Source organism: Prinia subflava, chromosome 10 (assembly GCF_021018805.1).
Source record: "Prinia subflava isolate CZ2003 ecotype Zambia chromosome 10, Cam_Psub_1.2, whole genome shotgun sequence".
Classification (NCBI taxonomy): Eukaryota; Metazoa; Chordata; class Aves; order Passeriformes; family Cisticolidae; genus Prinia; species Prinia subflava.
In genome coordinates, this window is record NC_086256.1 from 15569802 (window position 1) to 15579864 (window position 10063).

The window sequence follows — 10063 nt, forward strand, 5'->3', positions numbered from 1 at the left end:
GGGTTTGGCAGAAGCCCTTCCAGTGCTTCCTCCACACCATGCTCAGGGCACCTGGAGGAAGGATGTGCCAGGATGGGCTGGCACAGCTGTGGAACTGGGGACATCCATGAAGTGAAACACACGGGCCTTGCAAGCAGCTGTGGAGCCACAGGCAGGAGGGCAAGCAGGGCTGAGGATGTCACGACACTGGCAGAGCACAGCCAGGCTGGAAACAGGCACGGGGCTCTTGGCAGCAGCAGGCTCTGCCCATCCTGGACAGCCAGGCCTGGCTCCAGGCCAGCAACTGGGACCAGCAGGGGACAAGCCCGGACGTGGCCCCACCTGCAGTGGCAGCAGCTGCTGTTACTTTAGGGATCCAGGAAGGGTGTTGAGGTTGCTGAAGACTTTCTCCCATGGCGGAGGATACAGGATAGGGGGTGGTCCCATTGGTCTACAAAGCCTCCACTTACAGTCACAGTGACTGCCCAGCTGCAGACTGATGTCCTGGCCCAGTCCCATTCCCAAGAAAGGACTGATGACAGGGACTGGGGCTGTCCCTGATGCCTCTGGCCTGCCCTGCTCCCTGGCTGGGTTGATGGATGGGTGCTGTTTGCTGGGTCCTGCTCTGCTGCCCAAGGGAGTCCTGACAGCTCCCACCTCCCAGCCAGCCTAGGGTCCCAGTGACCTAGAGGGCCATGGAAAATACAGTCTCGTGAGCTGCAGGCAGCAAAGAAAACTTTCCAGCAAGAACTGTATGACTGAACCTCAGGTCAAGACCATTGTCTGTAATTCAGGGAGGACAACCATGACAGGAGCTGGAGACAGGGTGCCTAGAGCAGGAGGGAGATTCTGCATCTGCAGGCACAGCCTGGGGGCACAGGGGTCTGCCCAGGAAGGAAGAGCTGTGAGCACCCCAGTGAAGAAGGAGGAGGAAGCAGTCGAGATGGAAACAGTGACAGAGATTCTCAGATCACTGAATTGCAGGAAGGCTTAGGGTCCAATTGAGCAGCCAGAAAAAAAACCAAACACAAAACAACAACAACAAACCCTGAGTAGAAATTCACATTAGAGACTGAAGAGAAACTGGAGATCCTTCATACAACACCAAAGCTTTCTGGAAGGAGAAAAAGGATGGCACTCTCTGAGAAAGCAACTTTGAGGTCAAGCTGGACAATAGCTGAGTCTTTCCAAAATACTAGGAAAATAATTCAGTTGAACAAGCAGAAAGTTTCTCAGCTGGACAATACACAGAAGCAGACCCAGTAGGCAAACCTCAACATGTGGCCAAGGCTGGTGGAGACAGTTGCATTGCTCTGGAAATCACAGAATGATTTGGATTGGAAGGCACTTTAAGATCAGCTGTGCCCTAACTCTATGGACAGCTGTGTGCAGCCTCACTAAGTGGGAACTGGGTCATTCTATAATTATATGTCATTTTTACATGTAATCATATCATATGGGCATCTCCTATTGATTTTCTTTGCTGCTAAAAAGGAAGTAGTTTGAAACGAAGCCATTAATATACGGAGATAGATTTCTAGCAACGTGTGGAGATCTGAATAGAGTTCTACAAAGGAAAACCCTTCTTCCTCTGGGCAGTGCATGTTCATGATGCCCAGAAAGGCCTTGAAACAAAGAGTCTGAATGTTTCAGTCTGAATGCATAGGCTGTCCCACACCATCCGAACTCTACTGATGCAAGCCCTTATGTGGATGCCCTTGCAGCAGAGTGATTGGAGAGGTTCGTCTAGTTCGGCGGGAGCGGGGCGGGCTGGCCGGGGCTGGGCGCGGGTGGCCGAGCGCCAGCGCTGCCCCGGCCCCGCGGCGCTGCCCTGGCACGGCCCCGGGAGCCTCCCGCCCACCGGCCCCGGGAGCCTCCCGCCGACCGGGCCCCGGGAGCCTCCCGCCCACCGGGCCCCGGGAGCCTCCTGCCGACCGGCCCCGGGAGCCTCCCGCCCACCGGCCCCGGGAGCCTCCCGCCCACCGGCCCCGGGAGCCTCCTGCCGACCGGCCCCGGGAGCCTCCCGCCCACCGGCCCCGGGAGCCTCCTGCCCACCGGCCCCGGCCGCGGGCCGCAGCTCCACCAGGGCGGCGGGCGCGGCCCACGGGGCCCGCACGGGTCCTGCCCGCAGTGCGGCCGGGCCGTGCGGGGCCGTGCGGGGCCGTGCTGAGCTGTGCTGAGCCGTGCGGGGCCGTGCTGAGCTGTGCGGGGCTGTGCGGGGCCGTGCTGAGCTGTGCTGAGCTGTGCGGGGCCGTGCTGAGCTGTGCGGGGCCGTGCGGGGCCGTGCTGAGCTGTGCGGGGCTGTGCGGGGCCGTGCTGAGCTGTGCGGGGCCCTGCTGAGCCGTGCGGAGCCGTGCTGAGCTGTGCTGAGCTGTGCTGAGCTGTGCGGGGCCCTGCTGAGCCGTGCGGGGCCGTGCTGAGCTGTGCGGGGCCGTGCGGAGCCGTGCTGAGCTGTGCTGAGCTGTGCTGAGCTGTGCGGGGCCGTGCTGAGCCGTGCGGGGCCGTGCTGAGCCGTGCTGAGCTGTGCGGAGCCGTGCTGAGCTGTGCGAGGCCCCGCAGTGGCACCTGCTGTAGGGGCAGGGCAGGCGAGCTCTACCCGCCATTTGCCAGCGTTTCGGGAGTCTTTAGCGCACTCGCCCCACCACCCTCTGGTGGGATTTCAGGATTTCGGCCGGGTTGTGAACCCTTCCAGCGGGAGTTCTGCCTGCCTGAGCACCTGGCCCGTTAAGCAAAGGGACGCATTTCTGCGGAAACACCTTCCCAGAGGCTCAGCAGACGCTGTGCAGCACTCACTGGGGTGGTCTGCGTGGAGCTCTCATTCAGGTCAGAAAACAGCTGTAGCTTGAGGAGAGTTTACTTCTCTAGCCTGACCATCTTCAAAGTATCTTTGCCATAACAAAAAGGAAGCATTTTTCCTTTGCAGTTTTTTAATTATTCTGCTCATGCTGCAAGAGTGACCTTTTGAAAAACAGAGTGTTTCTTAGTGCTAGATATAGCAGTCATTTTATAACAAGTACTGGAAGACAGCAGTAACAGTCTTCAGTCATCTCTGATGGATTTTGGAGCCTGACAGAAAACTGTTACTGGTTACTGGTTCTCTTTCTTCTTCCAGATAATTTATTCATAGCTCCCACGGCAGGTCCTGAGCCCTCTTAGGCCAGGCTGCTCCTTGTGATGGTGACCAGCCCCAGCTGTTCTGTTACCATGAGGCCATGACTGCATTGTTTAATAATTTTGCTTTGGTCTTCCTTTGCAGAACTGTTTAAACCAGCAGACATCCAGGCAAGCAGACCAAGACTGGGAATGCTAAATGTTGCACACGCAAAACGATGTCAGCAAAGTGTTTGTTTGCCCTCAAACCTAGGGAACAGCCTACTAACACGGGTGATGGATGATGAAGGATGGGGTGCAGGAACTGGAGCTTGCCAGAAGTCTCTGGCTGATGAGCTCTTTGCCTCTTGGGTGCTGCAGGGAATGGCCTCCCTTCTTCCCCACTTCATGCAAGGGAAGGTGGAATGCTGGGTAAGGATGTAAGAGGGGGAAGAAATCTGTTAGTGGGCATCCTCCAAAGACAGATTTGATTTTCTTTGAAGATCTGTGCTCTCTTTTCTGTTACGACATATGGAAATTGAGTGCATTGTGGCCTACAGTCATGTGGATGTTGTTTTTTCTGTTGTGACTAAGGATTCAATACTGTGCAGCACCCTGTAATGTGGTCTGATAGGGCATCTTCAGTTTGCCACTGTAGACAATTTTCTTTGATTGCTTTGTGACTAGTGCAATTGGAAACATATTCCAAACACAATGATGGGAAGAAAGGGAGGCCTGTATTTCCCTTCAGTGCTCTCCATGTGATCTATCTGGATTGTGTACCCATGCAGTTTTCTGTGGTTCTTTTGCATACAGCTACCCCAACTGAAGAATAGCTCTAAAATGAGCTATTCTTTCAAAGCATGTGGTTTTCCAGGTTTGTAATAAAAGTATCATTGTGTTTCTTAAAGGTAGAGCTTCTGCAAGTGCAACGTATAAACAGTGTCATGGGATGTTTTCAGAGCAAATTAAGGTTTGCTTGACTTCCACAGAGATCATGAAAGTCTTGCTGTTGACAATATCCTGCTTTACCTCGAGTTGTTATTCCAGCAGAAGAGTGGTCTCTCATGGTCCCACGTTATGTCTGCAAGCCCTTCTGGCTGCTGACCCATGTCCTTTGTGAAGCTGTGCCAGGCACTGATTTACCAGAGATGCAGTAAAATGCTGCATCCTACCTTCAAATTCCTAGAGCCAGAAAATGAATCCATAAGCTTTGGTGTGCAGGTGTCAACACACAATCGTGCCTGTGCAGGTGGAAGAGTTCAGTCTTCTCCACTGGTTGCATTCAGGGTTTTCAAAGACCTGCATCAGCATTTTTCAAGCCTGTGCATACTTGAATTGGAACAGTGAGAGAACATCCACAAAACTCAAGTGAGTGGACTGGGGAAAAATCTTGAAAGAGCAAAGTGGAGATTTAGCAACTGTGTGTGTCTGATCCATTCTTGCTTTTCTATGTTCTCAAAATTCTTGTACCACACTGAGCAAACCCAAACCAGTGGTGCCCAAAGCAGGTGAGACCTGGCAGGTTGGCATCCCAGAGGTGCATGTACCGCTCCACTTTAATGCCTGCTGCCCTTCAAAGGCAGATTTTGTGTTAGCTTTGAGACAAACTCCAATCCAGCCATGGATTTGCTACAGACAACACAACAAGCCTGTCCATGGGTATAGTGACTTGCCTCTTTTCCAAATGGTCCAGCTCTGTGAAAGGGAAATATAAGGGTCTTACACCAATGATTTGGGAATTTTGCTGTACGCGGTGGCTCTGCTAATTGAGTTGGGTGGAAAGACCACCTCCCCTCTGCTCCTCCTTTCCAAACGCATGAGGAGGAGGTAAGGACACAGCCTACCTGCTGTGTGCAGGCAAGCAGAAGGGGAGAAGAGCACCCTCCTTTGCTTGTGTCCCTGGCAGCCTGGACACCAGCAGTGTGGAGCTCACCTCGTCCTTCCCCCTGGCAAACCAAGCAAACCAGCCACTATTTCTGAGACATTCTGCTCACCTAGATTTAGGAAGTTCATACAGGAGTAAGTAACACAAAAAGAGTGAACTGGGTCGTACTCTAAGGGATCTTCATCTACCCCCAGCCCTCAAGTTGGGACTTCATCCCTATTCATTACATGCTTAAAGCAGAGATCAGCTCTTCCTTCCTGTTCAAGCAGCTCTGGGAAAACTGGTTGTTTGTTGTTTAGAGAAGAATAAACAGCAACCACCAATATGGTCAGCTCATTCCTACCATCATCACTGATCTTGATCTGTCAACTGCTTTTGCTGCTTATTTGCTGGCAAAGAAACTTAAACCAAAGGTCCTTTGGGAAATACAAAGACAATAGAAAGAAACTTTTGCCTGATGTCTGATGTTACCACAAAGAGTTGGCCAGTGCACATAGAAATATTGGACTTAGGATGGAAAATGTAACGGGGAATATTGCAGGAACAGAACCTGTGCTTCGAAGGGTTTATCTGTTCCCTGGCATGCTGCAATTGTCTGTCCTTTTCTAGTGCACTCTTCCCCCTGGAGGAAGGTGTTAGTCACAGCACCTCCCTTTTCTATTCCCAATCCTAATTTCCAGACTTCCAAAATTAGACGGTGCTTCCCATCTGAGAAGTCCTGATGCGCAGTACAATTTAATCACAAGACACTGACTGTCCAATCCTTCCTGGAGTTCTTCCATAGGTGCATTTCAGGTTCTTCCCTCTTGCACCAGAAACATCCTGGTTCACTCACTGCTGCCACTGCTTTGTGCAGCTGCTACTTGTTGTCAAGAGATTTATGTGTGAAACAAAACCTAGTTATAAAATTAGGGGGGAACGTGGATTCCCTGGGGTTGGGCATGAGGCTGTGGGACTGTCTTCAACCCCTGGAGATTAATTTCTGGTTCTGCAAACAAGCTCTGAGTGAAAAACATTGCCCACTGGAGCCAGCTACTCCCACCACAATTAATGTGTAGGAGCTCGATGTATGTGAAGGTTGTGTCTCTGGAGGTACTGGGATGGACCACTGTCGCTGCAGGAAACCTAGGGAAAGTGGCATAGTAAGCGGGCATAAACTGGAAAAGTTAGGCTGTTTTCAGTGGACTTACTGTGAATTTAGTAACATTTAATACTCATTTTGGAAATACTCAGACTTATTGATTAGCAATCCAAGCAAAGGGGTTAGCAGTGGAAGCACCTGCAGATCAGGGGGACAGTGTATGTGAGTACCAGTAGAGCTCATGCCACAGCAGCATCAAGCACAGGGTTGTGTAATTTGAAAGTTGGGGTACCCATCCCTCACACTCTATTGCACTAACCTAAATTTGTTTTGCAGTGGAACTCATACAGGAAAGATATGAATGGCTGGTTTTGAAGGGGAAATACAAAAGAACTTATTGATAGCACAAGGAAAGGCACACACATAGAGGGTGTGCAAGAAGTGTTTAAAAATATGTTCAACAACCGGTATTCGGACGTGAAGAAGAAATTCTGCAGTAAGCACAGGTAAGACAAGCTGCTCTATACAAGAAGCAGGAAAAAAAAAAAAGGCAGTTGAGGGCTAACAGCACAGACAGTCTCTTTTCCCAGAAGTTTGGAACTAAAGTATTGGGAAAGCCAGGAACGTAGAGCTGCCAGTCTCCTCCAGGCCAGAATTGCCACAAAATGGTGTTTGGAAACTAGATAGATAAAAGAAGCTTTCTCAGATATAGGGAAGCAGGAAAGGGATGGTCACAAAACTAACTCTGAGTGTATCCAGGATGCTGTTCAAATGGACAGGGAATGTTCAAAGCTGGAAATTTGAGTCCAAATATATAGATAGCAGGACAACACAGTATGCAAAAAGCACCCAAAAGAACACTGCAAACAAGCCAAAAAAAGACTTGGTAATGTACTGATCTCAGGGTCCAGAGATGTCATTACAAAATTATGAAGTGTTGCCTCACTTTTGCTTACTTGAGAATACACATGCACATTACTCCAGGCTGCATTAACAAGCACATGTGGACCTGAGACTACAGAAAAATGTAACACATGCCAAGCTAGCAGCCAAATGTGGGTTCAAGAGCCACAGACAGTAGGGGAACACTCTGGGGCACATTAAACTATGAGACCTTGGTGTTGTTAAAAGATGAGCAAAATTGGGAAGCACAAGAAAACTGTTCACGTTTTTCTGAGTTTTCAGATCTGAGTCTGCTAAATTAATGTTTTAAGTAAAATAACACCATTTTATAATATGCTCCAACTAGTCATTTTACAGCTTTTCACAGATGGTCTGAAGTATGTATGAAAATATAATACAAGTGGAAAATTCCTTGCCTTTAGAGCATCCTTATGTGCTCTCCCATATGAGCACCTCCTGCACGTCCTGCAGCAACAGTTTAAATGTTACCCTTTCATGACCACTGGTGGTTTTGTGGTGGTGAAATGAGGCTGAAGAAGTGGAAGCAAAAGAAACAGAGCAAGAAAGAGTGATGTTTCTAGTAAGAGAACAGAGTATGCAAATGCAGGGGACTTGCAAGGGAAAGGCTCAGAGGAGGTGGTGTTAGCAGCACTCGGTTCATGTAGGGAAGGATAGGGGTTGGCTGAGATGCAAGGTGGAGAGACACCCAGCAGGAGTGGGGACAGCAGAGATGTAGATGTTAGCTGAAGCCCTCCAGACACATGAGGTGGTCTCCAGAAGTTCACCCAGCAGATTTGTGTCCTTCATATGGGAGGAAGGAGTAGATAGGGTTGCTGGAGGCTCCCATGTGGAGAGGGCAGGGAACAGATGAGGACAAGGAAGGATGAATAATGTGCCTGGGGTGGGTATAGAAGGAGGACACTGGAGTCCTGGTCCAAAGGTCCTTGTGGAAAGAAAGAAGGCAGCAGAAAAGCAGTTTCATAGGACAGGAAGGAATACAGCTTGAAAGGGAATTTGCAACCAATGGCATCAGAAGCAGCAAAACAACCAGAGGGATGGGGATAGAGGTGGAGGAATGAGAGGTTGTGAAACTTAATGGTGCAAGCTCTGGAATAAAGGTATAGATCAGGGTTGTTAGGCTGAGGGTAGAGTCAGCTGTGGTGCTGGCTGGATTCTCCCATTCAGAGGACAAGGAAGAAGAAAGGTGTATAAGGGTGGGATTTAGGAACAAGGGGATATTATAAGGTGCTTACCTCGAAGGTATTGATAAAGGAGCCTGGAGGAAAGTGAGAATTCAGAGCTGTGAAGGATTGAGTAAGGCCAAAGAAGGTGGCAGAAGAGACAGTTTCTGGAGTATATGGATAAACAGGAGCAGAGAACGGGTAATGCTGTTGACTGTGTATGAGCCAGGGAGAGTACAGGAGAGGAACAAGGCTGGCTCAGACCTGGGAAAAGCTGGCAGTAGCCCTGCACAGGGGTAGAAGAAAGAGCAGACTAGTATGAAGCAGTAACCTGAAGTGGTAGGCAGGGGGTCTAAAGTGAAGGAAACTGTAGGAGGACTGGGAGAGAGGATGGAGCAAGAGATTTAAGGAGAGAGCACAGAAGATGTGAGTAGTGAGATAAAGAGGAAGGAAAGGGTGGAGCAGTGCAGCAAAGCTTTGTGTGGCTGAGGAGTGAAAGAGACAAGGGGATGGGAGTCAGACAGCAGAGGTAGTGTGTGTGAAGGTGGAAAGGATGGAGAGATGGAATTATTCCAAGGTGGGAGGGAAGGGGAAAGACAAATGAATAGGAAAATTATAACTAATGAAATAATTAACTGCTACAGCAGTAATCTGATTGTCACCCAAAAAAAGAGGATGAGGCAGGGAGTTCGTGAGTGAGGGGGAGGCATGATCAGGCTGGCAGAGGAGCAGAAGTGGGCTGAGCCCAGTGGGGTGCAGAGGCAGTGTGGCAGGGAGCAGCAGGAGCAGATGCTGGGGCTGTAGTTCCTATGGCAACATAGGAAGGCAAATGCAACAAGTGTGCCAAGGTGGCAGCGTTAGCAGGGGACAGCTCGGTGTGTTTCCGTGTCACACTCCTCAGAGTGGGAGTGGAGCTGTGCACCAACCTGGGCACCAGGGCAGCTGGGCTCTGCCCCTGAAGAAACCAGCACAAGCTACTGGCAGGTTTTCAGGCCCGGCCCCCTCACTGCTGCTAAATGGGTGTTTTGTGCTCCCTTTCTCCCATCCTAGGAACCCCAAAGTGCAGCAGAGCCAGAGCCAGCAGTGAGGTGCCTGTGTGCCACATGGCGAGGGGATAGCTCTGCAGGGAGCGATGGGAGAGTGAGCATGCCCCCTCCTCATGCCCATGTGCCATGGGCCGGGGGCTTCAATCTCCCCTATCCTGGCTCAGCATGGCCTGCTGCAGCTGGCACACACCTCCAGTGGGTAGGTGCCCTCCAGCAGGGCTGTCACAGTACGAGTCTGCCTACAGCAGACAGAAAAAGCACATGGCTTTCACAGGCTGGGGCCTTATTTTTCACTCATTAATCTGAAGCAGTAAAGTGCAAAATTTTCACTCATTAATTTTGGCAGAGTTTTCCCTTCTTGTCCTATAGTATCTCTTGTAATTAATCTGCACTTTGGTTCTGCAGCTACTCCACACCACTGTGCTCATGTCCACGCTAAACAGCTGCAGACAGAACATAAAGGCAATTTTTCCTCTTGCTCTGACACTGGGACAGAAAGAACAACCGTGCGGGTGTCCAGCAAGGATGCTGCTGCTTTTACCCCGCCCGGCCGGAGATCCACCGCCCCCCAGCAGCGCTCGGCTTTCCGCGGGCTCGCAGCGGCATCCAACAGCAGAGGGAGCTCCGCGAGAGGAAGAGCAGCGGGAGCAGCCCCGGAGGAGGGAGCCGGGCAGGGGGGACAGAGAGAACTGCAGGATGCTCTGCTGCGCCAGGTAGGGAGCTTTAAACAGCGTGAATGGGTGAGAGGAAAAGGGGCCTGAGAGCGGGACTAGTTTGAAAGCAGCCACCATGGGAACAAAATGCCAGGAGAACTTTAAGTATAAAAAAACCAGCATGAGACAAGCAAAAGATGTGTTTGAGGGCTCTTTCTAAGATTTAGGCTAACTTCAGGGTA

The 10063-nt window shown here is 50.7% G+C and overlaps 1 long non-coding RNA gene across 1 annotated transcript; it reads left to right on the forward strand.

The window, feature by feature from the left end:
- The first annotated feature begins 2430 nt into the window (after positions 1 to 2430).
- On the forward strand, positions 2431 to 9863 carry LOC134555494 (uncharacterized). The gene is made up of 4 exons (XR_010081438.1): positions 2431 to 2802; positions 3236 to 3501; positions 6375 to 6544; positions 9574 to 9863. It is a non-coding gene; the product is annotated as an uncharacterized LOC134555494 (long non-coding RNA).
- The last annotated feature ends 200 nt before the right edge of the window (positions 9864 to 10063 follow it).